At 43.0% G+C, this 16803-nt stretch overlaps 1 protein-coding gene across 1 annotated transcript in view; it reads left to right on the forward strand.

The window, feature by feature from the left end:
• The first annotated feature begins 1031 nt into the window (after positions 1 to 1031).
• Positions 1032 to 16803, forward strand: part of TNKS1BP1 (tankyrase 1 binding protein 1) — a 128196-nt gene continuing 112424 nt past the window's right edge. Inside the window, exon 1 of the mRNA XM_075349353.1 lies at positions 1032 to 1117. The gene's annotated coding sequence lies outside the window, so the exon portion shown is untranslated. The remainder of the gene's footprint in view (positions 1118 to 16803) is intronic.

Below are 16803 nucleotides of genomic sequence, written 5' to 3' on the forward strand. Positions count from 1 at the left end.
AAATTACAAAATTACAGATCCAAAGAGGCTGGATGTGGAGCGAGGAGCCAGGCAGCACGTGCAAGTTACAGACCCGGGACAAAGACTGAACTTTAGAGGTGTCTGCCAGCAGAATACGGGCCCCAACGGTGACGAGGTACCCCACGCTGAAACCTGCAGTTAAGTGTGCACACTACTTTTAGTTAGGAACAGATAGGAAAAGACTCTGCACTGTGTTATACGAGTAAGGTAACAAGGACTCTGCGTTTTTTTTGTTTAATAAGGATTTCTGTGTTTTGCTTTTGGGAGTACAATCTGAGGCTTCCTACCCTTGACAAGTTATTCAAAGTAGTTGTATGTATATTGCATTATCTCTACTGCTGTGCACATTCCCGCTTTTCTCCCCTTCCCACACTTTTCCTCTACCTGTGTTGTGCAATACATTATTAAATTTGCATTGATTAACCCCCGTGGTTCCGTGCAGTCCTTGCGTATCCCGTTACCTGCAGGTTATTACAATTAGTGGACATGTGAACGTAGACTTACTGACCAGAATGGTACATGTAAATAGCAGGCAGCTCTGCACCCATCTGCTGTGTGAATGGGCACACGGAGCCAGTAACATCTGCAATTCCGAACATGACCGGTCTGATAAATACAGCGGTGAACTTAGCCTAACATATAAAGAGTAATCCAATTACAGTGTTTCTTAGACCCAAGCACAAGAGCAGGGAAAAGACAGGACTAATTCCTTTTTCCATCTCTGTCTATCATAATATACGACTGTCTTTGGCTACAAAGCTGCACGTGTGAGTCCAGCCTCAGGGTCCATCCATGGAGTTCCAGGCTTAGAAGTACACTGCAGTCCAGCCACATTTTTGTGTTCCCTCTATCTGAGGCACTGCCTTTTTTGTCCATAATATTTCGTTTTCTGCATTGCAAGCGGTGGCTAGGATCAACACTTATTATGCAAGAGCTGAGCACATATTCATGAGTGAGCGTGAATATGTAAGAGCCGGGGCTGGGCTACCTCTGAGTAAGAGCAGAGGAATGCCTCCCTGACTTTCATTCTTCTGCTGTGTTTAACTTGTAAAAACAGTTGCAGACTCACAAGTCAGAGGGAAAGACACAGATGCAGGTACCATATGGAGAGAAGGCAGCTTGTGCTGGTTCTGCTGGGCTGCATATGTCATTCATATGTGGATATGCAGAGACACGTCCAGTCCTGATTGTGTGTGGAGGGTACTAAGATTTACCGTGTATGGTTGCTTTACATGTCTCTTCTTTCTCAGTTGATACGTTGTAAGATAAGAACCTTTAGACTGATACATGGAATGATACGGTGTTTCAGACTTATACATGGCATATTATGGTGTTTCAGACTGATACATGGCATGATACGATGTTTCAGACTTATACATGGCATGATACGGTGTTTCAGACAAATACATGGCATGATACGGTGTTTCAGACTAATACATGGCATGATACGGTGTTTCAGACTAATACATGGCATGATACGGTGTTTTTAGACTGATACATGGCATGATACTATGTTTCAGACTGATACATGGCATGATACGGTGTTTCAGGCTGATGCATTGGATGATACGGTAGTACAGACTGATACATGGTATAATATGGTGTGTCAGACTAATAAACTGTATGATATGTTGTTTTAAATTGATCCCTTTAATGATACAGTTCTTCAGACTGATGCCTTGTATGATACTGTGTTCAGACTGATACATGGTAAAACATCGTGTGTCAGACTGATAAACTGTATGACACTGTATGTTGTTTCAAATTGATTCCATGTATGATACGGTCTTCAAGATTGATGCATTGTTTGTCAGTGTGATACCTTGTAAGATAAGATACATTGCATTATACGGGGTTTCAGACTGATTCATGGCATGATACGGTGTTTTCAACTGATACATGGTAGGATATTGGGTTTCAGACTGATATATGGCATGATACGGTGTTTCCAACTGATACATGGTATGATATTGGGTTTCAGACTGATACATGGCATGATACAATGTTTCCAACTGATACATGGTATGATATTGGATTTCAGACTGATACATGGCATGATACGGTGTTTCCAACTGATACATGGTATGATATTGGGTTTCAGACTGATACATGGCATGATACAGTGTTTCCAACTGATACATGGTATGATATTGGGTTTCAGACTGATACCTGGTATGATACAGTGGTTTAGACTGATACCTGGTATGATACAGTGGTTTAAACTGATTCATGGTATGATACGTTGGTTCAGACTGATACATTATATGATATGGTGTTTTAGACTATTACATGACATGATACAGTATGCCAGATTAATACATGGTATGATATGGTATTTTAGATTGATGCCTTATATGATATGGTGTTTCAGACTGATACATGGTATTATATGGCGGTTCAGACTGATGCATGGTATAATACTGTGGTTCAGACTGATACAAAGCATGATACGGTGTTTTAGACTGATGCATGGTTTTATATTGTAGTTCAAACTGATGCATGGTATGATACGGTGGCTCAGACTTATACATGGCATGATACGGTGTTTCACACTGATGCATGGTATGATACGGTAGCTCACACTGATACATGGCATGATACGGTAGCTCAGACTGATACATGGCATGATACGGTGTTTCACACTGATGCATGGTATGATACGGTAGCTCACACTGATACATGGCATGATACGGTAGCTCAGACTGATACATGGCATGATACGGTGTTTCACACTGATGCATGGTATGATACGGTAGCTCACACTGATACATGGCATGATACGGTAGCTCAGACTGATACATGGCATGATACGGTGTTTCACACTGATACATGGCATCATATGGTGTTTCACACTGATGCATGGATTGATATGGTGTTTCAGATTGATGCATGGTATGATACGGTGGCTCAGACTGATACATGGTATAATATGCTATGTCAGACTGATAAATTGTATGATACGCTGTTTCAGTCAGATGCCTTGTATGATATGGTGTTTTAGACTGATGCATTATATGAAATAGCATAGCTGATGGGGAGGGGTAAGTGCCCGAAGGGGACATCAATAAGCCAGGATATTAGGATACAGGGCTAAGGCAGCACCCTTTATCTTTACCCTAGCCACAGCTCTGAATGGAGTGTATACTGGCCGTGTGGGTGAGAACCCGGGTGTGTCTGGGAGCCTGTCACAGTTTCTGCTTGGCATCTAATACTTATTGCTCAATTCTTGGCTCTTCTTCTTATTTCCCTTGAGGATTTCTTTGTACTTTGGAACATTTTATCAGGCACAGATCATGACACAGGGAGACGAGGCCGGCCCTGAACACACACACATGGAGCCATGCCAGATTCACTGGACTGCTCAAACATTTATACAATTAAACCCACAAGCCCCACACATGACCGCGTGTCCATACTAATTGGGTACTACTAAAGGGTTAATTGGGCAAATCCTGATTCCGCGTGCAGCAGAAGGGCCTGCGTTAGGGGAGAACATACTGCTTTCACGTCCTGTCCCTTTAATTGCAGAGATCTGATCACTGCTGGGAAACAGATTTCTTCCAGATGTTTGCTTTTCCTCTTTTCCCTGAGATGTAATCCTTGTAGGCATTTATGTTTGCTGTACACATTTTAAAGGGATGGCGTCTATTAAAATATCATTTCCCATGGCATTAAAGAAGGTCTGTAGCTCAGTGTGGGAAAACTATGATAATGACTGAGGTGGTCACTCAGGTTAACCAGGGCCCTGAGTGACAAATTCCAGACTGACAAATGGCCGCCATATTGGTTGTCACACAGACAAATATAGCTAAAGAATCAGTTACAGAATGGTGAGTTTAGAGAAGGCCAGAATTTATCTTCATGGGTGTGGGGTATTTTGGTTGTACTCAGTCCTCTTGCACAGTTCATAGTCATGTCCTAGATGTTGCCCAAAGTCATTGTGGCTCTGTATTATTGAGCCCTAGGCACTGTGTGTGCCGCAGAAAAGTGAGGAACTTCCAGACGTCTTAAAGTCCGTACAGGTTTGTAGAACTATGTGACCTGTGCGTATAGCAGAGCATCTGATGCCAGAGGACACAAAAGTCATACACAAAAGTCATGCTTGACTTCTCTGCCCATAATTTCAGAGAAAATCAGATTTGACGTCTGCATAAAAATGGTAAAATATATAAAAAAAAAGCAAAGAATTACTCCATAACATTCTCAGACCTGTCAATCACCCAGAATTGTGGGGAAAAGCTGACCGAGGAGCGTGCCGGACTTATCTCATCTTCAGCTATTGTCCCCAAACGGGTCTGTAAAGAACATTTTCTCTGAAACTTTGCAGCATTTCAGAGCAAAATAGACCTCGTTGGGATTGTGCAGCCAGACTGATTCATGCTGCCCATGAATTGGCAAGAATGAATCAACTGAGAGGTTCCCTCTAAGGGTACCGTCTCACTAAACGACGTACCAGCAATTCCAACCACGATATGACCTGGTCAGAATCGCTGGTGCATCGTACATGGTCGCTGGTGAGCTGTCAATCAGGCAGATCTCACCAGCGACCAGTGACAAGCCACCAGCCAGCAGCGACTCGTGGAAACGATGCTGCGCTTGGTAACCAAGGTAAATATCGGGTAACTAAGCAAAATGCTTTGCTTGGTTACCCGATATTTACCCTGGTTACTAGTGCACACCGCTTAGCGTTGGCTCCCTGCACTCATAGCTAGGGTACACATTGGATTACTAAGTAAAGCGCTTCGCTTAGTTACCCAATGTGTTCTCTGGCTACGTGAGCAGGCAGCCAGCACTGGCAGCCTGAGAGCGGCGTACGCTAGTAACTATGGTAAATATCGGGTAACCAAGCAAAGCGCTTCGCTTGGTTACCCGATGTGTACCTTGGTTACCAGCATCCGCAGCTTCCAGATGCCGGCTCACCACTCCCTACACATTCAGATCGTTGCTCTCTCGCTGTCAAACACAGAGATGTGTGCTTCACAGCGGGAAAGCAAGGAGCAAAAACAGCACTGTGTGTAACGATCAGCGATTTCACAGCAGGGGCCAGGTCGCTGCTTAGTGTCACACACAGCGAAATCGCTGAGGTCACTGGTGCGTCACAAAAACCGTGACTCAGCAGCGATCTTGCTATGTGAGAAGTACCCCTAAGGGTACATTTCCACTTGTGGATAGCTTGTGATGCAAGAGCATTGGAAGCGATATGCTAATGACCCTCTGCTGCAAGCATCAGCCGAGGGACAAGCGACTGTGATGCAATCTTGCAATCGGATCACAGCTGCAGAGAAGACGGACGGAACACTTTCTCCCTCTCCTCCTGGCCTGTCTCTCACCACACTGTATTTGGATGACATACAAGTGCAGTGCGATGTTTCACACGCTCCCATAGACTTGTATGGGGGGGTGTGAGCCGAGACTCGCTGCCAAACGCAGCATGCTGCAATTCATTCCTATGACATGAAAAATCAATCGCAGATGGACACTGCCCCATAGTTTTGCACTAGAGTGAGAGCAATCCAATGTTTTATCGGATTGCACTCGTCCGAGCAAAACGCAAGTGGAATCATACCCTAAAAATAACAGTCAGCTTCCTTTGCTCCAGTACTGCCTCTCTTCCGCTGCTCTGATGTTTCTCAATAGGCTGCAGTGGTGAAGTCAAGACTATGGCAAGCATCACCACTGCAGCCAGTCACTTGCCTTAAAGGGAATCTGTCACCAGGTTTTTGTCACTTAATCTGAGAGCAGCATAATGTAGGGGCAGAGATCCTGATTCCAGCCATGTTTCACTTTCTGGCGTAGTTTTGATATAATCACTGTTTAATCAACTGTTTATCATCATTAGAGGACTGTTTGATCACTGTTTGATCATCATTAGAGGACTACTTAGTCTGCTGCTAGGTAGTCCGGCATATTCATGAGCTGCTACATATGCACCAGAGAAAAACATTGATTTTATCAAAATGACTGCAAATAGCTCTGTAAGTGACACATCACTGGAATCAGGGTCTCTGTCTCTACATTATACTGTTCTTAGATGGGGGAGAAAAAACCCTGTAACATATTCCCTTTAATAGCTCATGGTGTTTATATCAAGTTTGTTACTTTTATATCTGTCCTAATGATTCTCAGTCTTACTACTCTTGCAGGGGATGTTTTTCAGCTTGTAGGGGCAGGTAAACTATTCTATAATTGTTGCGAAATGCTATAATTTGGCCCAGTTATGGTTACTGCTTTACATCTGACAGAAGGAAATTGCTAATATATAACAATAACAACGAATAGTCACCTGTAACATTGTCCGCATTCTAGCTGTCCAACATTTTTCACATATTTTTCCTATTTTTCCTATATTAATTTATTATTATTAGCTACAGTACATTCCCATAACCGCTGCAGCCAATCACTGACCTCAAGCTTCAAGCATGAACACAGATACCAGTGATTGGCTGCAGTTATAAGAACATCACCACCAACACATTATTATGGCATATCATCCAGTGGGTAGTAATGGTACGGGATTAATATTCCTTCTTAAGAGGCTCTGAAGTTCCCTCTACACTTTAAAGAGTACTTTACATGCTGCGACATCGCTAGCGATAGCACCCGCCACCGCCGTTCGTGCAACATTTGGTGATCGCTGCCGTAGCGAACATTATCGCTACGGCAGCGTCACATGCACATACCTTTTCAGCAACGTTGCTGTGACTGCCGAACAATACCTCCTTCAAGGGGGAGGTGCGTTCGTCGTCATAGCGACATCACTGTGGCGTCACTAAGCGGTCAGCCAATTGCAGAGGAGGGGTGGAGAGGAGCGGCCGGAACATGCCGCCCACCTCCTTCCTTCCTCATTGCCGGTGGACGCAGGTAAGGAGAGGTTCCTCGTTCCTGCGGTGTCACACATAGCGATGTGGGCTGCCGCAGGAGCGACGAACAACCAGCGGCATGCACCACCAACGATATTATGAAAAGGAGCGACGTGTCAACGATCAACGATTTTTGACGTTTTTGCAATCGTTGATCATCGCTCCTTGGTGTTACACGCTGCGATATCGCTAACGAAGCCGGATGTGCGTCACTAACACCGTGACCCCGATGATATATCTTTAGCGATGTTGCAGCGTGTAAAGCACTCTTAAGGATGCAAGTATTAAAATTGCTCCCCAATATTTAGGCTATGTGCGCACTAGAAATGTGAAGTTTCTCAAGAAATTTTCTTGAGAAACTTCTGGGAGTGAAAGATTTCCGGACCTCCGGAAAAAATCCGCACCAAATCCGCATGCGGATTTGCCGCGGATTTGCCGCGGATTAGCCTCGGAATAGCCGCGAAATTGCCGCGATTTTCCCGCAGGTGGTTCCCTGCGGAATTTTGCAGGCTGTACTGCTGAAATTCGCAGGGTACCTGCGGAAATAATGGACATGTTCATTTTCTCAAGAAAGTTTCTCGAGAAATTCTTCTCAAGGAAATTTCTTGAGAAAAATCCGCACAAGTGCGCACAGCTATTTTTTTTTTTCCATAGAATTTGCTGGGAAATGTCTGCACAAAGATTGCAGACATTTCTCAAGAAAATTCCGCGGCAAATCCGCGGGTAAAAAGGTCTAGTGCGCACAGAGCCTTAGACTCCTTTATGTATATTGCATTTGGACCCAAGAACAGAGGATCCTACGTGTCACTATTGCTGTGCCATAATGGGCCCAGCAGAAGGTATTGTCATCCTAAAATGGTTTTGGAGCAGATAATGTACATATAAAGTAACTTTTAAAAAATCAAGTGAGTTGATGACATGCACAGTTAGTGCCACAGAAGCATAGTTATTGATAATACCATGATTGTAGATAGGTTTGAAGCAATATCGGACAAATTTTGTAGAGAGTAGCCACATTAGTGGAGCATTGTTCACGGCAAAGGAAATTTTAAAGTTCAATTTCCTGGGGCCCCTACGACAGTTTGAACAGTGCTCATATAACCTTGCCAGTCACATTAGTCATTGTACAACCACAAAGATGATTGGCACACTTAAACAGTCGCAATAACATTGTCATGGTTTCTCTACAATAATAATATATGGGACCTTATAAGACTAACAGCTCATCGCAATGTGAAATTCCACCCACTTTGGGCCTCTGGGTGGTAGCATAGATAGCAGCAATGTTATATCTGTCACGGGTGTATCATGTGTGACTGATTGTCATGTGGTTTCTGGCCATAATAGGTCACAGCCTTTGGCTGTGCAGAATGCCTCCTTAATTTCCTGTGTTCCTGCTGTCGGTATTCATTGGTATAGGTAGCTTTCCTGCTGGATTCATCCCTCCCCTTTTTGGACCCAGCAGGAGTTTGCCTTCCACCCAGCTGCTGATCCTCAGCATTATCTTGGTGCTTAAATAGCCCTTCCTTCTTTGGACTGGTGCTGGTGATATTTTTTAGGTCATTCAGGCCGAAGTTGTAAGCAGGTGGCTTGTACTCATCTGTGAAATCTTTGCTGAAAACTTTGCTGAACTTGTACCTGTGTCATCTGTAGATTGCTAGTTCATGCTTTTTCCTCCTGTGTATCCTCCTTGTGTCATCTATAATGTTTAGTGGGGTTGATGAAGATCTTATCCCATCCGTTCCCTATTTAGGGTTCAGCATTAGGGATACCTAGGGTGAGGTATCTGGCTCGGTGCATGGGTGGGGAACTTATCTAGGGTGGTGAGGGATCCCATGGACCAGCAATAGGTTTGGTCAGGGGTCACCATTTCCCTTTCCCTAGACACAGGGTTTCCCTTGTTTCGCCATTTGCTTGGTACTACTCCATACTTGTCGTGACAATATCTGCCTCTGATGGTTACCACCTATGGGACTCCTAGAGCTGTATCTTATGAATAGTATGAGTTACTTATACCCTAAAAGAAAGTGGCTAAAAAGGTAAAATTCTAATCATAGTTCACTTGAATTTAGAACCCTTTGACTTTTTGCACGAAAGATTCCTAAAACAAAGGTTGTGGAAGCCACCCCCAGTGATCATAGTTTATCACATTGGTTTGTGTTATTCCCTGGAGCTATTTTGTAAGTTTACAGAGTTGGTGAGGATGGATTCACACCAGGTCTGTGGACTCTGGATGAAAGTGAGGGAACCACCTCTTATTTGACCTCTATGGCTCTTCTATTGATTAGCTGGCCTGGCATGAAATCATCTTTGTGGTAAGACGTTTCACTGAGCAGACTAATCAAAAGAAGAGCCTTGGATGCTGTCAGGTTAGAGGTGGTTTTGACTTTCCCATATTTAGGCCAAAGATCACTGTTTTGGCCATGGACTCTGTGGACTCTGTATGGAAGTGAGGGAACCACTTGTTACTGACATCTATGGCTCGTCCGTTGATTAGCTGGCTTGACATGAAATCATCTTTGTGGAAGACTAATCAAAAGAAGAGCCTTGTATGCTGTCAGGTTAGAGGTGGTTCTACCTTCCCGTATAGAGGCCAGATATCACTGTTTTGGCCATTGGCCCAGGTCTTGCAAATTGTTCTGCACCACCACCAACTTTACGTCTCACGTGTCCATAATGTGCATGAATTTCAACAGCATTGTAACTACCAAATTACCACGACACACAAACAACCCGCTGTTAAACAAACCTGATTTTTGTCAAAATAAAACCCTATGGGCCTGCCTGGGCCAAGCATGCTAACATACATTGTTTTGCAATGAGCTGTTATTTTTTTGCAACAGGTTATGGGAAGTCAAGGGAATAAAGCAAACAATGCTGACTGATCCCAGCAGTATGATCCAAAGAAGAGGACTTTGGCATAGGGGAAATCATATTTACAAAAGTAATCAAGAGCAGGTTGTGCTCGTCAGCACCTGACTTTTGTTGGATGGTGCCCAATACTTACCTTTCCTTCCCATATACTGTATATAAAACAAATACATAGTGCCCAATAATCTGTGCAGTGTGGCATGTTGCTCAAAGAGTATAGCCATACAGATCCAAAAGAACTTCTATATATTTGCTGTACAGTGTTGTGCCCACCATATACTGCAAAAATAATAAACTATATAGTGTAACGAGTGCCTAAGTAAATACAAGCTAAGTGGCTGGTAACATCTATTTAACAGTGTGCTGTGACCCAGGTCTAGATAATTACACCAGAAGAAAATCATTTTTTATATTAAGTACTGTGGAAAAAATGCTGTTATGTAAGAATACTTTTAAAAATAAGAGTAATAGTCTATTTTTTTTTATCAATTTACAAAATGCAAAGTGAATGAACAAAAGAGAAGTCTAAATCAAATCAGTACTCTGTGTCACCACATTACTTTTTCTAGGTACACTTACACAAAGTTTTTGAAAGAACTTGGCAGGTAGGTTGTTCCAAACATCTTGGAGAACAAACCCCAGATCTTCTGTGGATGTAACTTTGAGTAAATCCTTCTCTCTCTTCATGACTCGATAATGCTGAGCTCAGGGCTCTGTGGAGGCCATGTCATCGTTTCCAGGACTCCTTGTTGTTCTTTACACTGAAGATAGTTCTTAATAACATGGTCTATATGTTTGGGATCATTATCCTGCTACAGAATAAATTTGGAACCAATCAGACCCTTCCTTGATAGTATTGCATAATGAATAGGTATCTGCCTGTATTTTTCACAAAAAAAGGACACCATTAATCTGACCAAATAGCCAACTCCATTTCCTAAAATGGTGAGATGTCTCTGTACAGTCCCTGACAAAAGTTCTGTCGCTTATCCATGTTATGTAAATAAAAGCTTATAACCTGACTTTAAATTAATCCATTGGTGTCATAAATTACTCTTTTGAAAGCTGAAACCCTCCCAAATTTGGTTTAGGTTATGAAAATAAAGTTGCTGCAAAGCTGAAATATTGATCATTTAATGAACACAGAAAGGTCAGATTTTGGCAAGACAAAAGATTCGTCGCCTTGTCATATAATGCACCCATCCTAGATTACATCCTCACCTGTGCTCACTAATTGATCAGTTAATTAGTGGGTGTGTATAAAAAGAAAGCCAGCACCCTACACCTTCACTTGAACTGCAACTTGACCTCTTACAACATGCCAAAAATCCACCCTGTGACCAAACCCTTGATTATCAAGAGGCTGAAGACCAGATCCACTGCAGAGGTGGCTGGCACCTTTAATGTGTCTCAGCGTCAAGTACAAAGAATTAAAAAAAGATTTGAAGAGACTGGAGATGTTTTTGATGAGCCCAGGTCCGGCCGACCCCGCAAGACAACTGCTCAGGAGGAACATTTGTTGGTTAGAAAATCCAAAGACAGACTCTCTTCCACTACAGCAGAGCTCCAACAGGCCTGGTCACCTCAAGTCCATGTGTCAACTAGAACAGTTTGTAGGATTCTGTGTCGAAATATCCTCCATAGTCGAATCGGTGCCCAGAAGCCAGCACTAAACAAAAGGCAATTAAAAAACTGTGTGGCATTTGCCAAGTCCCACAGCCTGCTAAACAGATGGACCCTTGAAAAGTGGCAGAAGGTGGATTTCTCTGATGAATGTTCAGTTAAATTACACCACAGCCACCGCAAATACTGCAGGAGACCTACTGGAGGCCGTATGGATCAGAAATACACCCAGAAAGATCATGGTCTGGGGTTACATTCAGTATAGGGGTGTGCAAAACATTTGCAAGGTGGAAGGCAATATCAAAAGCCTAAAATATCAAGAAGTATTAGCTACTTCTTACATTCCTAATCATAAAAGGGGTCAAATTCTACAGCAGGATGGTGCTCCATCTCGTACATTCATCTCTACAACAAAGTTCCTCCTGGTAAAGAAGATGAAGGACTTCCCAGCCCAGTCACCAGACATGAACATCATTGAGCATGTTTGGGGTAGGATGAAAGAGGAAGCTTGGAAGACAAAACCAAAGAATCTAGATGAACTCTGGGAGGCATGTAAGACTGCATTATTTGCTATTCCTTATGACTTCATCAATAAATGCAACATATCTCTGTATTAGAAGTTAATTATTTGTTTGAATTTCACATTATTTTCTGTGGGCGACAAAACTTTTGTCTTGCCAAAATCTGACCTTTCTGTGTTCATTAAATGATCAATATTTCAGCTTTGCAGCAACTTTATTTTCATATCCTAAACCAAATTTGGGAGGGTTTCAGCTTTCAAAAGAGTAATTTATAAAACCAATGGATGAATTTAAAGTCAGGTTATAAGCTTTTATTTACTAAACATGGATAAGCGACAGAATTTCTGTCACGGACTGTACAGTAGATGGGTGTAGCTGGGCTGAGTCCCATTTATTGTTACCAGTTGTGAGCTGGACATCCTCTGATTTCAAAGGGAAGCATAATGTCTTTCATCCGTTGCACTAAGTTTACATAGCCAACCACTATGGTTTATTTCCTCAAAGTCAACCATTTCTTGATACAGGCAGATACTTAGCCATCATGCAATACCATCAAGGAGGTGTCTGATTGGCTCCAAATTTATTCTTCAGCAGGACAACAACCACAAACATAAAGCCAAAGTCACAGAGAACTATCCTCAGAGTAAAGGCAAGGAGTCCTGTAAGTGATAATAGGGCCTCCACAGAGACCTGATCTCAAAATTATCAGGTGAGTCTCGGATTATATAAGGAGAAGGATTTGCACAAGTCTCCATCTACAGAAGATCTATGGTTATTTCTCCAAGATGTTTGGAACAATCTCCCAGTTGAGTTTCTTCAGAAACTATGAGAAGGTTTACCTAGAGTTGCTACTATGATGCTCTTCTAAAGACAAATGGTGGGCACACCGAATAGTGAAGTGTTTACATTTCTCTTTTTTCATTTTTTTTAATTGATAAAGATAAACTATTAGGTTATGTGCGCACGTCTGCGTTCTGCCGGGACAAGTATTCCGCAGCGTTTTGTCACTGCATGTGCGTTTCAAAATGCAGCCAAAAAGCTGTGTTTTGGATGTATTTGGAGTGCAGAATGGATGCAGAATTCATGTGCGCTAGATGCTTGCACTGCCATAGACAGTGGGAAAAGCATCCAAAACGCACAAAGAAGTAACATGTTGCTTTTTAGAACGCAGCGATTCAGCCACAATTTTCAGCATGCAAATTGCTGTGTTCTAAAACGCAGCGTGCGCATGGAATTTCCCCAAGTTTCATAGACTTTGCTGGAGACGCAGATTGCATGCATTTACGCTGCAGTGCTAGACGCACCGATATCGCCAGCGTGCGTACCCGCCCCCATCGGTTGTGCAACATGGGCCAATCGCTGCCCGTGTCGCACAACATTGCCCGGACCCGTCACACTACTTACCTTCCCTGCGACGTCGCTGTGACCGGCGAACCACCTCCTTTCTAAGGGGGCGGTTCGTTTAGCGTCACAGCGACGTCACAACAGTGTCACTGAACCGTCACCCAATAGAAGCGGAGGGGCAAGATGAGCGGGACATAACATCCCGCCCACCTCCTTCCTTCCGCATTGCGGGCGGGAGGCAGGTAAGGAGAGCTTCCTGTGCTGCCGCAGGAACGAGGAACAACTTCGTAACTGCTGCAGTAACGATTTTTGAGAATGGACCCCCATGTCACCGATGAGCGATTTTGCACGTTTTTGCGACGATGCAAAATCACTCATAGGTGTCGAATGCAACGACATCGCTAAAGCGACCGGATGTGCGTCACAAAATCCGTGACCCCAACGAGATCACTTGAGCGATGTCGTAGCATGTAAAGCCCGCTTAAATGTATGCAGTACGCACACGTGTGCACATGGCCTTAAAATTGTTATTTTTTTAAAGGATTCTTACTCTACATCATTTCTTCTACACCTTTGCACAGTATCTTATATCACCTATGACAGGAGATGGTGTAATAATTCCTGTTTTGCACATCAGTTTTGATGAAGGGTTTGCTGGAATAAGATAAATTTGGTGCATATTTCAGTTACTGAAGACATGTATTTCAGTCAGTAACTGGAGTAAATTTCTAGCACAATTTACGCTACTTTTGTGGAGCAAATGATGACAGATTCACCTGTTGTGCTTGGCTTCACCTGCTACTGACAAAGCACCACCCATTGGTTGACCAGAACTGGCATAAAAATGCTCAATTTTGCAAATTTTGCTCCCAGATATAAGTGGAACAAACATTTTGATATTTCAAATAGTTTTAGAGCAGAATTCTGGGAAAACTGCTTGACGTGGGACTTGCTTAGTGTTTAGCAGCTTTCTTGTACGGGGTCATGCAGACGTCAGTGAAACTAAGTCCGAACCTTGACCGCGATCCAGACTGTTCATGGTTCTCTTGGTGCGAACTTGACAACTTGATGTATGCCTATGAGGCTGTCATGTTTGTGTCGAGAGACTCGCGGACCGTCGATGCCTTCCAGTCTGTGCTTGGGCCGAGTTTAAAGAACCTCTGCATGAGCCCTTATACAGTGCCTACAAGTAGTATTCAACCCCCTGCAGATTTAGCAGGTTTACACATTCGGAATTAACTTGGCATTGTGACATTTGGACTGTAGAGCAGCCTGGAAGTGTGAAATGCACTGCAGCAAAAAAGAATGTTATTTCTTTTTTTATTTTTTTTTTAAATTGTGAAAAGTTTATTCAGAGGGTCATTTATTATTCAACCCCTCAAACCACAAGAATTCTGTTTGGTTCCCCTAAAGTATTAAGAAGTATTTCAGGCACAAAGAACAATGAGCTTCACATGTTTGGATTAATTATCTCTTTTTCCAGCCTTTTCTGACTAATTAAGACCCTCCCCAAACTTGTGAACAGCACTCATACTTGGTCAATATGGGAAAGACAAAGGAGCATTCCAAGGCCATCAGAGACAAGATCGTGGAGGGTCACAAGGCTGACAAGGGGTACAAAACCCTTTCCAAGGAGTTGGGCCTACCTGTCTCCACTGTTGGGAGCATCATCCAGAAGTGGAAGGCTTATGGAACTACTGTTAGCCTTCCACGGCCTGGACAGCCTTTGAAAGTTTCCACCCGTGCCGAGGCCAGGCTTGTCCGAAGAGTCAAGGCTAACCCAAGGACAACAAGGAAGGAGCTCCGGGAAGATCTCATGGCAGTGGGGACATTAGTTTCAGTCAATACCATAAGTAACGTACTCCACCGCAATGGTCTCCGTTCCAGACGAGCCCGTAAGGTACCTTTACTTTCAAAGCGTCATGTCAAGGCTCGTCTACAGTTTGCTCATGATCACTTGGAGGACTCTGAGACAGACTGGTTCAAGGTTCTCTGGTCTGATGAGACCAAGATCGAGATCTTTGGTGCCAACCACACACGTGATGTTTGGAGACTGGATGGCACTGCATACGACCCCAAGAATACCATCCCTACAGTCAAGCATGGTGGTGGCAACATCATGCTGTGGGGCTGTTTCTCAGCCAAGGGGCCTGGCCATCTGGTCCACATCCATGGGAAGATGGATAGCACGGCCTACCTGGAGATTTTGGCCAAGAACCTCCGCTCCTCCATCAAGGATCTTAAGATGGGTCGTCATTTCATCTTCCAACAAGACAACGACCCAAAGCACACAGCCAAGAAAAACAAAGGCCTGGTTCAAGAGGGAAAAAATCAAGGTGTTGCAGTGGCCTAGTCAGTCTACTGACCTTAACCCAATTGAAAACTTGTGGAAGGAGCTCAATATTAAAGTCCACATGAGACACCCAAAGAACCTAGATAACTTGGAGAAGATCTGCATGGAGGAGTGGGCCAAGATAACTCCAGAGACCTGTGCCGGCCTGATCAGGTCTTATAAAAGACGATTATTAGCTGTAATTGCAAACAAGGGTTATTCCACAAAATATTAAACCTAGGGGTTGAATAATAATTGACCCACACTTTTATGTTGAAAACTTATTAAAATTTAACTGAGCAACATAACTTGTTGGTTTGTAAGATTTATGCATCTGTTAATAAATCCTGCTCTTGTTTGAAGTTTGCAGGCTCTAACTTATTTGCATCTTATCAAACCTGCTAAATCTGCAGGGGGTTGAATACTACTTGTAGGCACTGTAGATTGTGGGCGAGCAAGGGTTTTTAATGAACATGCAAACAAGGATATTGTAAATTTAGGTGAACTGATTCACAATTGCTTAACTAGAATTGTATCTCCTCCATTTCCCTTTTGCTCTCTGCAATAATGAAATAAAAAATAAGTTTCGGAACACAAAACAGAGCAAAGTCTACTTTGTGTCTCTTACCAGCCTTCCCCCTCTGCACTGAAATTTGGTAATAGAAGACCTTTCACAAAGTGTTTCATTTTGAGCTGGACATGTGATGCAATAGTGGCTGCAGAGCAGAATACAACCTTTTACTAATTTAGTTTTTTAATTTAATTTCTCAGGTGCGAGACATTAGCAATTAAAGTATATGGCACCTAATGAGTTAACATTAGTTAATTCCACCTGGGTGTTATTAGATAGCTTTCACTGGGGGCATGGACTTCTCCCTGTATGATCTGCTATCTGACAACACCCACTTGGACTCAACAAAAGTTAGTTAACTCATTGTGCCAAACCTCTGAGGGCACTACGGATAGGTGAAATTAAAAAGAAAAATTATACAGCTCTGCAGCCACCATTACAGAATATATCAAGCTCAATATGAAAATAATGGGCAAAGGTCTTTAAAGGGAGCCTGTTACCATAAAAATGCAGTTCAATCTGCAGGCACCATGATATAGAGTAGGAGAAGTTGAATAGATTGATATATAGTTTTGTGAGAAAAGATTCAGTATAACCTATATGAATCATGTAGTCACCTGTTCTCAGTCCAGTGGGCGTGCCTATCAATGACTGACAGAT

Source organism: Anomaloglossus baeobatrachus, chromosome 5 (genome assembly GCF_048569485.1).
Source record: "Anomaloglossus baeobatrachus isolate aAnoBae1 chromosome 5, aAnoBae1.hap1, whole genome shotgun sequence".
Lineage (NCBI taxonomy): Eukaryota > Metazoa > Chordata > Amphibia > Anura > Aromobatidae > Anomaloglossus > Anomaloglossus baeobatrachus.